The 17,015-nt window shown below is 37.9% G+C and overlaps 1 protein-coding gene and 1 long non-coding RNA gene across 2 annotated transcripts in view; both read left to right on the top strand.

The window, feature by feature from the left end:
• The first annotated feature begins 459 nt into the window (after window positions 1-459).
• LOC120571454 lies at window positions 460-10,173 on the top strand. Its single transcript, XR_005641231.1, has 3 exons — window positions 460-1,071; window positions 1,412-1,812; window positions 9,460-10,173. It is a non-coding gene; the product is annotated as an uncharacterized LOC120571454 (long non-coding RNA).
• Window positions 10,174-14,640: 4,467 nt separating this feature from the next.
• asns (asparagine synthetase) overlaps window positions 14,641-17,015 on the top strand; it is a 35,119-nt gene continuing 32,744 nt past the window's right edge. The window contains exon 1 of the mRNA XM_039820392.1: window positions 14,641-14,735. The gene's annotated coding sequence lies outside the window, so the exon portion shown is untranslated. The remainder of the gene's footprint in view (window positions 14,736-17,015) is intronic.

Here is a 17,015-nt window from a genome sequence, read left to right as displayed (position 1 = left end):
ATCGAAGCTTGAAAACGACGTTTCCAAGCATGGCACAGAATGGAGCTGGAGGATCCATCCAGCAGACTCACCTCACAGAAATGGAGCTGCTGAAGCTGCTGTCCGAACTGTGAAGCGGGCTTTACACAATCTGGGAGGTAATGGAGTCCTCACATGGGGTGAATTTCAGACTTTCCTTTATATGGCTTCCAACCTCGCCAATGAGCGGCCTATTGATGCCAGGACTCAGAGCAGAGAGGACTGTGTAGAATACATTAGCCCAAATTCACTTCTACTCGGACGAACCGGACCCAGAGGAGATCCAGGGACCTTTGACTTTGAAGGTTACTCCTACAAGAGATTAAGAACCATCCAAACAGAAGTTGACCGATTCTGGAGAAAATTGAGTCAGTTAGCCGGACCAAACCTGTTTGTCCGGACCAAGTGGCACACCGCTCACAGGAATGTGGCAATTGGAGATGTCGTCTGGCTGGCCGACCAGAACGCCTTGAGAGGTCAGTACAGGCTTGCCAGAGTTATTGACGTTAACACTGACAAGAAGGGAATTGTGAGGGATGTATATCTCCGATCCTTCCCCAGCTACCCAGTCGCAACTGTGAAGCCCACTAAAAGGATGGAAAAACATTCGATCAAGATACCAGCAACAGTTCTTCACAGGGATGTCAGACGGATAGTTGTCTTGCTTCCAGTTGAAGAGCAGCAGCAACAGGATCAAAAATAGAGTAACTGAATCCAACACGTCACAGTTCTGTGTGACCTCCTTGGGTTGAAGAACCAGGAGGTCAAGTGGGAGGTGTTGTGTCAATTCCTGACTACAAGCTATACCGAGCACTCAAGCCTAAATCCACCCAAGGCGCTCAAAGCACTCCCAACCTGCAGGGGGCAACCATGCAACCGGAGCTGTTGAAACCAACCACCAGGAAGTGCTCTGGGGACCATATTAACCTGCGCACCCACAAGCAGTGCATGTGCATGGCATCGAAATGTTTGGTAAAAGCTTACTTGGCTCTCACTCATCCCTGAGAAGAGATACCAATGACCACAGCTCCTGATCATCCAAAGACGCAACTGGTAGGACAGAATGTGTTGAAATGTGTTGAATTCATGCTTCTATATGCCCTTTTGTTTGGTTGTAACATACATTTCAAATTTAAATAGTGAAGACTTCATTATGTGAACGTAGAACTTGACAGTAACGTTACTCTAATCATGTGTATTGTTGAATTATTAAATGAGTTTAATTATGATATTGATAATTATTAACTTGCAATGATCCTAGGTTAATCTAAATGATGAAATGATTGTTTGGTTAGGTTTGAGGATTCAGTAACATTAGTTTATGCTTATTTTTGAGAAAGTGAAATTGAGTCATTCGTAACTAATTCATGGTTTTTGTTTGTGTGTTTTGAAGGTTATCAACCTATTCTGTTCCATCTTTATGACAATAAACAATCAAAGTGAACAGTTTTGAGTTGTCCTTTGCGTTCATCAAGGATAAAGCAGTTTTTAAGTTGGGCAGAGCTGTGGTCAGCCAGAAATCGCACACAACTTGACAATGGCAGAGACGGTTCATTGGATGATGCGTCATGCCGGAGACACGGCGACATCGGGGACGTGACAGCGGCTCCTGGGAGTCCAGCAGCTCGCAGTTCGGGGTCGCACAGCATCACTGTCTTTCCGTCTCCTCTCTCCGGAGCCCATCGCCGCAATGTGACTGAGAATGTGCCCCGGATTGGTGACGACCGTGGCGGCAGGCGCATGACAGCATCTTCTAACAACAAGGCAGAGGATGGCCAGATGCTGGAGGAGAAGGTCAGAGACTTTAAATCAGACTTTAAATCAACTTTTAGTAAGAAAGGTTTACATTTCCTACATCTAAATGTCAGAAGTCTGCCACCTAAAATTGAGGAAATTAGACAACTAGTGAAACAATCAGAGATCGGGGTTATCTGTTTAATGGAAAGTTGGTTAGATCAAACCATAAGCGATGAGGAAATTGCCATTAATAATTACTGTATAGTTAGGAAGGACCGAAATAGAAAAGGGGGCGGGGTTTGTGTATATGTGCACTCAGATGTGGCTTTTAACTGTAGATATGATATAGCTAGTGATTTAGAGATTGTTTGGATGGACATAAGTCTACCAAAAACCAATCCCATTTTATTTATTGATCTTAGTTTCAGACAAAACTGAAATATCTCAAAGTGGTACTATTACTTACGGCATAAGTGATCATAATATAATTTTTTGCACAAGAAAAACTGGTAAAAAAACCTTTTACTCTCACAAGACTGTACTATCAAGATCATTTAAACAATACTCCCAGGAAACTTTCTATTCAAGAGGCTGGTTGATGAGGTGGATCGGTCCCCTGTGGTAAATTGTTCATGTGTTAATATAGTATGGTCAGAGTTTAAAGATAGATTTTTAAAAATTATCAATAAGGTGACCCCTCTTAGACAGATCAGAGTTAAACAGCGTTCTAGTACGTGGTTTAATGAAGCTATACGTGATGCTATTAAAACCAGGGAAAAAGCTCTTAAAACTTTTCATAGAACTAAAAATCATCATGATCTTATTTTATATAAGCAAGCAAGAAATAAGACTCAGGAACTTATTAGAGATGCAAAATCAACCCACTATAAGAATGATATATCAAATAATAAAGATAACCCCAAAAAGTTGTGGAAGACCTTAAAGGATTTGGGGGCCACTAAGACAAATGCCAAGAAACCAAGAAGCACAGGATTAAAAATGAATGGTGCCCTAAATTTCAATAATAAAGAGGTTGCTAATCATTTTAATACCTACTTCACTTCTATAGCAGAACAGCTGGTCTCAAATCTTTGGCCGTCCTCCGGGTTATTTAGCATTGATAGGGTGAAATCATACTATAATAAACTTGGTGCACTGCCTAACTCATTTACCTTACGGAAGGTTGAGGTAGGGGAGATGGAAAAAAGGCTTAACCTGTCTGTTGAATCTGGTGTTTTCCCCAATGACCTCAAGAGGGCCAAGGTAGTACCTCTTTTAAAAAAGGGAAACAACAAAGATTCTGGTAACTACAGACCAGTCTCTATTTTGTGCACAGTCTCAACATTTTTTGAAAAGTTGGTCAATGAGCAATTTAATGCATACATGAATAAAAACAACTTCTTGTTTAAATTCCAATCCGGATTCAGGAAGTCACATTCTACCGAATCATGCCTACTCTATTTATCAGACTTCATTTGCAGGGAATTAGATAATGGAAATCTCTGCGGACTGGTGTTATTGGATCTGCAAAAGGCATTTGATACAGTGAATCATGACAGACTGATTGCCAAACTTGAGGCCTTGGGGGCAGACAACTCCACCTGTAGGTGGTTTAGGTCTTACCTATCAGGGAGGGAACAACTGGTGGTCTTGGGGGGAGTGCTGTCTGACCCTTGTGTAGTTGAATGCGGCGTTCCTCAAGGAAGCATTCTTGGTCCGGCTTTATTTTTAACATACATTAACGATATGGCAGACTCCTGTTTATGTGAACTATTTCTGTACGCTGATAATTCGGCTCTTTTAATGTCTCATAAACATCAATCCACTATAGAGAGTACCCTGAGCTCAGAGCCATCTTCTGTAAACAACTGGCTGTTGTCCCTACATTTTGGTAAGACAGAGGCCATCTTGTTCAGCTCAAAAAGTGGTCAGTGAAAAAGCTTCAGTAAAATACTTGGGTTGCATCCTAGAAAACAACGTGGATGGCAGGAATATGGCCAATAAGGTTCTCAGTAAAGTCACTGGGCTCACAAAGTTTTAAGCCAGAAATTCAAATTTTTTAGATGGGTCAACAATGATCATTTTAGCCAACGCCTTAATTTTAAATAATTTTGAATTTGCATGTACTTCCTGGTTTGAAGGCCTAACAAACCAACTTAAAGGGAGGCTGCAAACAGCATAGAATAAATTAATACGAGTAAGCCTGAACTTGGGCCATAGGTCTCATATACAGTGGGTACGGAAAGTATTCAGACCCCTTTACATTTTTCACTGTTTGTTTCATTGCAGCCATTTGCTAAAATCAAAAAAGTTCATTTTACTTCTCAATGCACACTCAGCACCCCATCTTGACAGAAAAAAACCAAATGTAGACATTTTTACAAATTTATTAAAAAAGAAAAACTGAAATATCACATGGTCATAAGTATTCAGACCCTTTGCTCAGTATTGAGTAGAAGCACCCTTTTGAGCTAGTACAGCCATGAGTCTTCTTGGGAATGATGCAACAAGTTTCTCACACCTGGATTTGGGGATCCTCTGCCATTCTTCCTTGCAGATCCACTCCAGTTCCGTCAGGTTGGATGGTGAACGTTGGTGGACAGCCATTTTCAGGTCTCTCCAGAGATGCTCAATTGGGTTTAGCTCAGGGCTCTGGCTGGGCCAGTCAAGAATGGTCACAGAGTTGTTCCGAAGCCACTCCTTTGTTATTTTAGCTGTGTGCTTAGGGTCATTGTCTTGTTGGAAGGTGAACCTTTGGCCCAGTCTGAGGTCCTGAGCACTCTGGATGAGGTTTTCTTCCAGGATATCTCTGTACTTGGCTGCATTCATCTTTCTTTCAATTGCAACCAGTCGTCCTATCCCTGCAGCTGAAAAACACCCCCATAGCATGATGCTGCCACCACCATGTTTCACTGTTGGGATTGTATTGGGCAGGTGATGAGCAGTGCCTGGTTTTTTCCACACATACTGCTTAGAATTAACGCCAAAAAGTTCAATCTTGGTCTCATCAGACCAGAGAATCTTATTTCTCATAGTCTGGGAGTCCTTCATGTGTTTTTTGGCAAACTCTATGCAGGCTTTCATATGTCTTGCACTGAGGAGAGGCTTCTGTCGGGCCACTCTGCCATAAAGCCCCGACTGGTGGAGGGCTGCAGTGATAGTTGACTTTGTGGAACTTTCTCCCATCTCCCTAATGCATCTCTGGAGCTCAGCCACAGTGATCTTTGGGTTCTTCTTTAACTCTCTCACCAAGGCTCTTCTCCCACGATTGCTCAGTTTGGCTGGACGGCCAGGTCTAGGAAGAGTTCTGGTCGTCCCAAACTTCTTCCATTTAAGGATTATGGAGGCCACTGTGCTCTTAGGAACCTTGAGTGCTGCAGAAATTCTTTTGTAACCTTGGCCAGATCTGTGCTTTGCCACAATTCTGTCTCTGAGCTCCTTGGACAGTTCCTTCGACCTCATGATTCTCATTTGCTCTGACATGCACTGTGAGCTGTAAGGTCTTATATAGACAGGTGTGTGCCTTTCCTAATCAAGTCCAATCAGTTTAATTAAACACAGCAGGACTCCAATGAAGGAGTAGAACCATCTCAAGGAGGATCAGAAGAAATGGACAGCATGTGAGTTAAATATGAGTGTCACAGCAAAGGGTCTGAATACTTGTATACACCATGTGATATTTCAGTTTTTCTTTTTTAATTTGCAAAACTTTCTACATTTCTGTTTTTTTCTGTCAAGATGGGGTGCTGAGTGTACATTAATGAGAAATAAAATGAACTTTTTTTATTTTAGCAAATGGCTGCAATAAAACAAAGAGTGAAAAATGTAAAGGGGTCTGAATACTTTCCGTACCCACTGTAGGTAGGCCACAATTTGTTGAGCTCAATTGGCTCCCTGTTGAGTTTCGTGTTACTGTCAAGACTGACCATGATCTATAAAATATTGTTTGGTAGTGTCCCAATTTTTTTGTCGTTTCTTATAACTAAGGTAAATGACATACACAATATTTACATGTGTGGCAGCATATCTGACCTGTGTCCTTACAGATTTAAGACAGTGTTAGGGAAAGGAAGCATTGCCTACATAGGGGCAGTTCAGTGGAACAAGTTAGATCGGCAAATTAAAGTAATTTCCACACTGAATTCTTTTAAAAAGACAATCAAGGCCTGGTTACTACATAGGGTTGCGGAATAGAACAAAAGGCAAATTACCGTTTATATTTTTATTTATTTAAGGAAAATGTTTTTATGTCATGTCGATTTTTATCACACACTCTGTACGTGTCTTGTCTTGTCCTGATGTGTTGAGGACCACAATGGAAATAAGTCCTGGACTTTATTGTGTTTTTATCCTCAATTGTATTAAATTTCTTTTCATGTTTATGGCATTCTTGATACAATTTAAATAAAAAAAAAAACAAATAAAAAAAAACAAACACCTGAAATATTTTCCAAACATCGTCTCAAAACTTTTTTACTTTGTGTTTAAGTCTTTTGCAAATCCCTTAGCATCCTCATCAGTGACCAATTGTCTATAAAATGCATATTTAAAGCTTATGTATTTAATAGGTTTCTCATCTCTGTATATGTTGACATCAAACCCCCTGTAATATTTCTCAGATATCTTTGCCAACTTTCACAGCTGTTAGTTTGTGAAAAAGTCTTTAGCAATCCCTTAGCATGCTCATCAGTGACATATTGTATATAAAATGCATATTTGAAGGTTATCAATTTAATAAGTTTCTCATTTATTAATATATTGGCATCAAATCACCTGTAATATGTCTCAGACATCCTCTTACAAATTTCACAGCTGTTAGTTTGTGAAAAAGTCTTTAGCAAATCCCTTAGCATCTAACAGCTAATAGCTGTAAAAGTTGTGATAAAATGTCCTAAGAAACCTATTAAATACATGACCTTTAAACATGCATTTTATAGACAATTGGTCACTGATGAAGATGCTAAGGGATTTGCTAAAGACTAAAAGCTGTGAAAGTTTGGAGACGATGTTTAGAAAATATTACAGGTTGGATGTCAATATATTCATTAATGAGAAATGTGTTGAAATAATAATCTTTAAATTTGCATTAAATCACCAACAGATCACTGATATTGATAAGGTGTTTTCAAAGGATTTTTTTTTTCACAAACAGCTGTGAAATTTGTGAGGGGATGTCTGAGACATATTACTAGTGGTTTGATGCCAATATATTCATTAATCAGAAAATGGTTGAAACTACTATCGTTATTGGTAACTATAGCCTACATCTTTATTTATCTTTATTTTTACTAATTCACAAGTGTGAACTGTTTAATGGCTCTCCCTCTCTATAATGGAAGTGGTTTGAGATTTCTATGTTGTAAAACGAAAAAGTTAATAAAGATTAAAATGAGTGGCGTTGCAATTTTACGACGGTCTCTAACTACCTCTATAGTGACGGGCGTGTTGGACAGACATTCAGTTCTGTGGTATCTTTAGTAGCGATTTGCGCTCTTAAGTGCATCGTCATTTTTGGTGATTTTGAGTTAAAATAACTGTGATAAGTCTAAATTAGCTCTCCAACATACCCTGAAACTGAGTGAAATCTAGGCTTTGACACAGACCTATTGAAGGTAACATCCATGAAAACCGACAAATGTCAAACATTCACCCCGGTGTCTAAAAATGTGTTCCCAGAAAAGCAGATTAAGCAATTTCTGCTTAAGTACAAATATGCTGTCCAGCAATAAGATGAATCTAATCATTACACTTATCCGATTTATAACAACAGACACAATCCCATTTCTATTCAATACGGTGGATAAGATCAGTAAAACAACCCCGCCCACACCAGTTTCCAGCTTTTCAACAGAGGCTTTTTTGACCAACAAAGATCAAACTAATCACAAATGATATCACTGTCCATCTCCCCTGATCCCTCCCACCCTCCACTTCTTTCTCATATTGATCACAAAACTATCAGACACCTTTTTCATTCCTTTAATCCCGAGATTCTCAGATATAATGCTGTAAATTGTTAATGATTTATGGATGTACTTTTTATTTCACAAGAACACACTATGGCAGTCAACACAATAAAGTGCTACTCTACAGACTCTAAAGTCAATGAGATTTAAATGAACAGAACAAAGTGTTAAAAAACAAAGAATAGTAAAATAAATAAAATATATATACCTAAAGCCATACGTTATATAAAATATTATATATAAAATATAATCCCTATGCTAGTTTTTTTCCTCGCCAAAATGTAGCCTAACTGTAGCCACCTTCCCGTCTAGTTTCTATGATGCAAAGTGTAGACAGAAATGTCGACACAGATCTCCAGCAGTCCAGCACGTTTATTAGTGTTAAAAGATGTAAACAGAAAGCAGATTGTCTGATGTTACTAAATCATGGATGTAGAAGTTGAAGATACAGAAAATACTTTGGAGAAAGAACAATTGGTGAAAAGTAGGAGCAGGGATTTATTATCTTGGAGCGACGACAAGGTGGAACTGTTACTGAAAGGTCTGTAAGCCATCTAACCGATACAAAGCAACCCCGGAGTTTTCAAACCAAAACGGGGGCAGCAGTGTTTCCAAATGTCTCCGTTTCAGGAGCTCGGAAACGCTGCAGTAGTGTGAATGTGAGGCGTTAACGTAGCAGAAGATATTAGTTTTTAAACCAAAACGTAGCAGTGTAGATGTGGCCTGAGACTGACCAGATGAAGGCTGGCTTTTTGCTTTCATCCCATCAGGTTTACTGACAGCCGTGCTGGCCAATAACTGGCTAGATGACAGTGCTGCTTGAGACAATCACGCCCGCCTTCTCTCTCTGCTGATCGGCCACTTTGACCTGGTCAGAGCCAGTCTACAGAGAGCCTGTTCACTCCCTATTCTGCCCCATTGTACCGGATTTAATTGCAGTTCCACCAGAGTTCCACTGGGGGTGATCGCGGGCGAGTGCTAAATGAATGGAAGTCTATGGAGCTAGACGGCAACATTAGTTCAAGTTCGAGTAGTTTATTTCCATGTACTCATAAAGGGAATTATACATAATGAAATTCCTTGTGCCAGCTCAACTTTAAAGAATAAATAATATTTGCATTTTTTTTAGATGATTATTATAGGCATAATTAGGCATCTTACCAAGTCTGTTTAAGTCATAGGCTACAACATTCGTTTAGGCTAGCCTATCTGTGGGCCTATCCATCCATGACATATGTAGACTATAATAAAAAATAAAACAGACAACTGGACAGTTTTGGAGAACAAATTTTAATCCTTAGAAACATGAACATGAAACTTTGGAAACTGAAACTAGAAAACTTTGCATGGTACATAAGCACATGTTCACTCTCTCTCTCACTCTCTCTCACACACACACACACCCACACACACACACACACACACACACCTACTCTTTCACCTTGTGCATGCACTCTTTAAGCACCTTCTGGACATTGGAGGGGTTTTAGTGCAATGCAGAAATAAACCGTCCAACTCCACTCCAGGTCAATATTTACAAATGAAACGACAAAACCCCTCTTCTGCTTGGATTAGACCATAGTCTTTCTGTTTTACCTCAACTGGTATGTTGTAATAGAAACAATTTGAGATGGAATGCAGGTCCAGATATGTGTAATCTCAGATATCTTCAGACAGCATACATTCTGATCCTGCCAATATCTTCAATGTTTCAACCATTTGCTTTTTGTCTCTGTAGATTGAAATCTACTGAACAACATTCCTGACGATGCCCAATCACAGTATCTGTGCCAACTTCTATCAGTCTAATGATGGTGAACTCCAGGGCTTATAATTGTTTGACAACTAACTGAGCCATAATACTACTGTTTTGAAGCCAACTAGTAGTAGGCCATGTTAGCAAATGCAGATAACAGAGCAAAATACATCATAAACTTAAAATAATAAAATAAAATAGAATTTCCACAGTACACACATATAGTAAATCATGAAATGAAGATGAAATGAATGCATTAAAATCCATTAGGACATAATGAAATTAATTCATAAATAATTAATTATTAAAAAATAATGAATAAATAATACAGAAAAAAAACCAGCAATGCTTGTTATTCCAATACCGAATGCATGGACACGAACCTGTCAGCCAGAAACCTACAGAAACCCTCGTGGTTCGTGACAATGTTAATGGAAATGTGACGGGGCGCATGGCTGCCGTCACGGTAGCGATGCGCTACCTGTTTTAATCTCAAAGACTGAGTGAAGAATGTTGCTTGTACATGTTTGTTTGACGGTCTATGTCCGGTTATTTATACTGGTTTTATATTGTCTGTCATTTATCGAATTCCCTGTATTAATCCCGTAGTTTTGTGTACACATTTTTAACATCTATTGCTGCGGTGATTTACTATTTGATAGGCCTAGCTAAATGTATTTATCATAGTTTATTGTTTAAAAGCTATAGATTGTCACAAACATGACTTGTGCTGTATTATATTTACATACAACCAACAAGATACCTTGTGTGTAAAAATTTGATTATTTAATTGTTGTATATTTATGTGTGCTGTATGAAGCCATTACGGCCTAATCACCTGAGCCACCCCTGAGTTTTACAAGTTGGTATGTTCCAATTTGAGGGGTGGCGTCAGGCTATATAGGGTGGCCATGTGTTTGCTCAGGGGAACAGAGCTGGAGTATACGTGAAGGTAGTAGGACGTAAGTCTGCTGGAGGATCTCCACGTTAAACCTGATTTAAGGTCTACTAGCGAATAGTGGTGTATTTATACTTTTGATTGTTTTGACTTAAGTCAATTTGAATTTTATCTTTTTTTGAAAGTGCTTTTTAGTTACTTTCCTTAATTTTGTTAATTCTTTCTATTGTCATTTTTTCTTATGGACCTTACTTGGGTCATTGATAATAAAGCCCATCATTTTTTTCACATCACCTTTGCCTCACCTTGAGTGTTAATACCTGCTCAAGGCTACTCTCCGCATCTACCTTCAACAGGAAACCTTAAAATGCAAACAAATTTGAACTTGGAAATAGCATGAAATAATGTAGTGACCACATGCATGTCTGGTATGGTTTGTTTTATTTATTCTGGAGAAACCATAGTAACACTGATCATACTATAGCATGGCCTTTATATTCATATTTCCTTACCTCAGGCATCATTACGTCGCGCACAAGGTCAACATCTATGACGTCTTCATCGTAGATTATGGCAGCCTGTATCAATATGCTAATTGGGGCGGCAAAAGAGAAATGAATCTTAGAACAATAACTTTTTGCATTACTAATTGTATGTTTACTTAAAAGAGTTGTTATTCATAAACAGGGCATTATCACTAAATCAACTGTACAGCGTGTATTCATATCAAGTTCAGTTTTCTGGCATCCATGCCTATCTGATGCCATCTTCAGATTCCTTATTTGACTGTTTATAGAGGGTAGGTATAAACAAATCTACATAAATAACATGCAACTTTTTCCAAAATCACTAACATTTTCAACGCTGAAATGGCTATATGCTTGATGCAAAAGCTGTCGAAGTTCCAAAGATGTGGCAGGATGTTTCCATAGACCCTCCGTCCCATTCTGATGGAGAACCCTCAGAGTCCTACCAAGACATGTTGTTAACTATACATCGAGAAGAGTACAAAAGTACTAGAGCACATGTAGGGGAAAAAAACAATGTATCAGGTTTGGCCTTGCCTAACTTTCAAACGTATTACTGGGCAGCCAACTTTAGAAACTTACTGTATTGGTGCCGGCATGATTTGCAACTGTGTAAACCTCTCTGGGTGCAAATAGAGGCTGCTTGTTGTTCCCCAGTCACACTGACATCTTTGCTCTGTTCATCTATCCCCCCTACTCAAAGTACCTCAATTAATAATCCAATTGTTAAACACTCTCTGAGGATTTGGACTCAGTTCCGTCGAGCTCTAGAGCTTAAGGGTCTTTCTTCTGCTGCACCCATTGCCAGTAACGCTTCCTTTCTACCCTCTCTTTTTGATGGGGCTTTCAATATTTGGAAATCACAGGGTCTAGTTACAATTGATCAGTTATTTATTGATAATAACTTTGCTTCATTTGACCAACTTAAAAATACATTTTCTTTGTCCAATTCACATTTATTTCGGTATTTTCAAGTTCGGAGCTTTGCCCGTAAACATTTTCCTGAGTTCCCCTCTCCCCCTCCTAGAGGTGTTATGGAGTGTATTTTAGACCAGCATAAATGTATAAGGGGTGCCATTTCAAAGATTTACAGTACAATAAATGACAATCAAACCCCATCTAGCAGGTCATTGAAAACTCTCTGGGAGCAGGACTTAGGTATTTTGTTAGGAGATGAAACCTGGCACACTATCTTAAAAATGATACATTCTTCTTCAGTTAGCTCAAGGCATAGGCTTATTCAATTTAAGGTAGTGCATCGTATTCATTGGTCTAGGGTGAAACTTGTCAAGATATTTCCTGACTTAGACCCCACCTGCCCACGCTGTGTTGCAGAGCCAGCCTCTCTCTTTCATTCTTTCTGGTCCTGTTCTAAGTTATTAAGGTTTTGGGGGGGAATTTTTAGTTGTATCTCAGAATTCCTTATCACAGTAATAGATCCCAACCCATTGACAGCTTTATTTGGGGTCCTTCCGGAAAATGTTAAACTTACAGCTTTAGAGAGGGATAATATTGCACTTTGCACACTGTTGGCTAGAAGACTTATACTAATTAACTGGAAGCTGCCATCTCCTCCAACCTACCGTCAGTGGATTTTTTACCTACTTTTTGCCCTCAAACTTGAAAAGATTAAATTTAGAGTTAGAATGAAACCCGAACTTTTCTTGAAATCTTGGAGCCCTTTTTTTTGATTATTTCAAGGAGACAAACTCTGGATAAAACCCTTTTTTCTTTTCCCTCTCTGATTTATTTAGTTGTTTATATGTATATGCATATGTTACTGTGATTATGTTTATTTGTATGTATTTATTATGCTTGTATAATTTTTTTTGCTTTTTGTTTCCCCCTTCATTTCATTATGCAACATTCTGATACTTGTACTGTGCTTGGGAAGTTTTTCTTAATAAAAAAAACAAAACAATGTATCCACATACGTATCCACATTCAGTGGCAGTTTACTCCTGCAGCCGCACACTCTATGTGCAGCCATCCTTTACAGGACTCACACTGTATCCACAGCAGATTTTCCACTTCTGGATACATTTAGCTAGATGTGAAGAACACAGGGATAATCCAAGATCTACAAAACAAATGTAACTTTTATACCATACTTACATTTTAAGATTAAAATTAATGACATACTGACCCTCCACTCTCCAGCTTCTGGAACACACACACATTAATGTCCTTCGCCATACACTGATGTGTTCTCTCCTCCACACTCTTCCTAGGTAGAAAGACATGTCCACAAAAACATTTATTTGCAATTCTTTAATTAATAATTAATTAATTTCATGCAGTTTCAAGGATGTTCAGACACTATATAACTGGTCTGACTGAGCGTTGGCTGTATGTCAGCTGTACTTGAAAACAAATCCGGAACTATTAATTAAAAACACAAGTTATCAACTTTGCAAATTTGCAAGTTTTTTTACATCTACAAATTTATGTAAAACAATCTACATCTTCATTTCAAAGATGTACAATGATTCAAAGATATACATTATTCTAAATAAACATAGTTAAACATTGAGAAATATTCTCTCTCGTTAACATGCAAAAAATGCACACACAATATCTGACTGTCCTGAGACAGTGTCTCGGTGACACAGGACATTGTCTGACTGTCCCGGGACAGTTTTACTACTGTGAGTCTGTTCAGCTTTTACGTTACAGATATCACACAGAGCTAATGAACAAGTCAGATACATAACACATTTTGCAATGTGCAGCTCAGACCACATTTATCTCACTATATTCACCATTTCTGTAATTACTTAACATTGTGCCAAAATATGAATAATAACGTTGCCATCAGTGGGCTTATTTGCTAGCTAAACACCGCTCCAACACATAGACGGTACCTTAGAACAACATTATGTGAAACAGCTGATTTAACGTCACCGCTCATTTAACATACAGTTTAGAAAAAAGACAAAATGCTGAGGGAACATTACTACCCTTTTCATGTTGGTTTTGAAATGTTTTAAATAAAGATTAAAAAGGGTGGAGAACAACAGCTGGGGAGGGCCCCATGCCTCTGTTTACATTGGGCCCCCAAAATGCAAAATCAAAATCAGAATCGGTTTTATTGGCCAGGTTTGCGTAAACAAACAAGGAATTTGATTCTGGTTAATCTTTGCTCTCAAAGTACAACACTCACTTAACATAGAAATAATAAAAACAGAAAGGACAGTAAGAAAGAGCCTATAAAAAAATACTGTTAAGTATGCAGTATAACAACACAATAGAATTTACAAATTTACAAAAAATATACAATAACAATTGAAGAGAGGGAAGGAATAGTGCAATATCAGTATAGTCTGAGATTCAAGATTTCAATATAAATATAGTGCAATCCGCCACTGTCTGTAAGTGATGCAACAGTATTAACTGTTGCAAGCGGACATGGCCATGAGGCTGGACTGCACTGTCAATATTAAAATAACATCCCCGTAATCTGTGGATAGAACCTTCAAAATAAAACATTTCACCGAATAATTTCAAGCTTTTTGGAATACAAATAAAATGTGTTTGAGCACTACTACTACTACTACTACTACTACTACTGCAAATCTATGTTTACTAGCTGCAGTTTTCATATATCTCGATTTTACAACATAATGTAATTTTAAACTACATTGGTATTGCTTTTCCCTCGAACAATGTAGTACGCTCTTATTTTGAAGACACGATTATAATTCCGGGTAGAACGTAATATTCTACGGGTCTTGCCGAAGCCGATGCTCGGAAGTCATTGCAGTACGTGCATGGTGCAGCCGTTCAGTAGCTAGTACATCCTTCATCTCTACGAAAATCATTTAAAGACCAAGGTAAGGTAACACAGCTAGCAGTGTTTGTGTTGTTCATCTGTTTACATTCTCGCGGGGTAACGTTAGACAGAAATAGTGACTTTCACATTAAATTGCGTTTTAAAAGAATTCGGCTTAAAACCTCACTGACTTTTACATTTCCTTGAATAGCTTATCAGTAACAAAGTATAGTTAACGTTACATATAACGTTAGAGCATGAAAATCGACCAATTCCGAAGTAACGTTTATAGGGTGTAATTACCTTAAAATATCATTGCTAAGTTAGTTTAATATTTGACATTCGTCGGTTGAATATCCGTGTCAAAGCCTCGATTTCCGCAGTATGTTGGAGAGCAAATTTAGGGAGACGTTTCACCGTTTTGGTCAACTCAAAATCACCTAAATGACGATTTAGTTGAGAGCGCAAAGACATGTCTGTCCAACGCGCCTGTCACTAATAGACAGTATCATTAAGCGAGTATAAGTTAGCAGCAGGTTTGATATTCGCAGGATATTCGTTTTCGACCTACCCCCATTCAGTGTCTTCAATAAAATTCCACTACATTACTAGTGTAGTATGTTGAGGACAGCTTAGGACACTTTGTCAAAAAAAAATCACAATGGTAATTGTTGTCGCTACCGATTTACAAGCGAAAACAGCACTTCAATCTATGTTCCGGCTGTTGGCTGAGTTGGGGACCGTCTACAAATTACATTACTCAGGCTGGTGACATAGACTACTGGGATTCTATCAGGAAAGAAATCACCAAAAATCAACAAAAGTACATTTTCTCATTCTGATTGCTGTAGTACTTGCCAATGGCAGGCTACTACTTACTACAGGTCATATTTTTGTCATATGTCACATTATAGTGAAACAGGAAGGAATTAAAAGTTTAAAATATTCACCAAAAATCAACCAAAAGACATTTTCTCATTCTGATTGCTGTAGTAGCTGCCAATGGTGGACTACTAGTTACTACAGGTCACATTTTTGTCATATGTCACATTATAGTGAAACAGGAAGGAATTAAAAGTTTAAAATATTCACCAAAAATCAACCAAAAGACATTTTCTCATTCTGATTGCTGTAGTAGCTGCCAATAGTGGACTGCTAGTTACTACACATCATATTTTTGTCATATGTCACATTATAGTGAAACAGGATGGAATTAAAAGATTAAAATTATCACCAAAAATCAACCAAAAGACATTTTCTCATTCTGATTGCTGTAGTACTTGCCAATGGCAGGCTACTACTTACTACAGGTAATATTTTTTGTCATATGTCACATTATAGTGAAACAGGAAGGAATTAAAAGTTTAAAATATTCACCAAAAATCAACCAAAAGACATTTTCTCATTCTGATTGCTGTAGTAGCTGCCAATGGTGGACTGCTAGTTACTACACATCATATTTTTGTCATATGTCACATTATAGTGAAACAGGATGGAATTAAAAGATTAAAATTATCACCAAAAAATCAACCAAAAGACATTTTCTCATTCTGATTGCTGTAGTACTTGCCAATGGCAGGCTACTACTTACTACAGGTAATATTTTTTGTCATATGTCACATTATAGTGAAACAGGAAGGAATTAAAAGTTTAAAATATTCACCAAAAATCAACCAAAAGACATTTTCTCATTCTGATTGCTGTAGTAGCTGCCAATGGTGGACTGCTAGTTACTACACATCATATTTTTGTCATATGTCACATTATAGTGAAACAGGATGGAATTAAAAGATTAAAATTATCACCAAAAATCAACCAAAAGACATTTTCTCATTCTGATTGCTGTAGTACTTGCCAATGGCAGGCTACTACTTACTACAGGTAATATTTTTTGTCATATGTCACATTATAGTGAAACAGGAAGGAATTAAAAGTTTAAAATATTCACCAAAAATCAACCAAAAGACATTTTCTCATTCTGATTGCTGTAGTAGCTGCCAATGGTGGACTGCTAGTTACTACACATCATATTTTGTCATATGTCACATTATAGTGAAACAGGATGGAATTAAAAGATTAAAATTATCACCAAAAATCAACCAAAAGACATTTTCTCATTCTGATTGCTGTAGTACTTGCCAATGGCAGGCTACTACTTACTACAGGTAATATTTTTGTCATATGTCACATTATAGTGAAACAGGAAGGAATTAAAAGTTTAAAATTATCACCAAAAATCAACCAAAGTACATTTTCTCATTCTGATTGCTGTAGTACTTGCCAATGGTAAGCCTTTACTTACTACAGGTCATATTCTTCTCATATGTCACATTATAGTGAA

This window comes from Perca fluviatilis, chromosome 13 (assembly GCF_010015445.1).
Source record: "Perca fluviatilis chromosome 13, GENO_Pfluv_1.0, whole genome shotgun sequence".
NCBI lineage: Eukaryota > Metazoa > Chordata > Actinopteri > Perciformes > Percidae > Perca > Perca fluviatilis.
The sequence above is the reverse complement of the archived record's forward strand: the minus strand, read 5'-3'. Positions and strand labels throughout refer to the sequence as shown.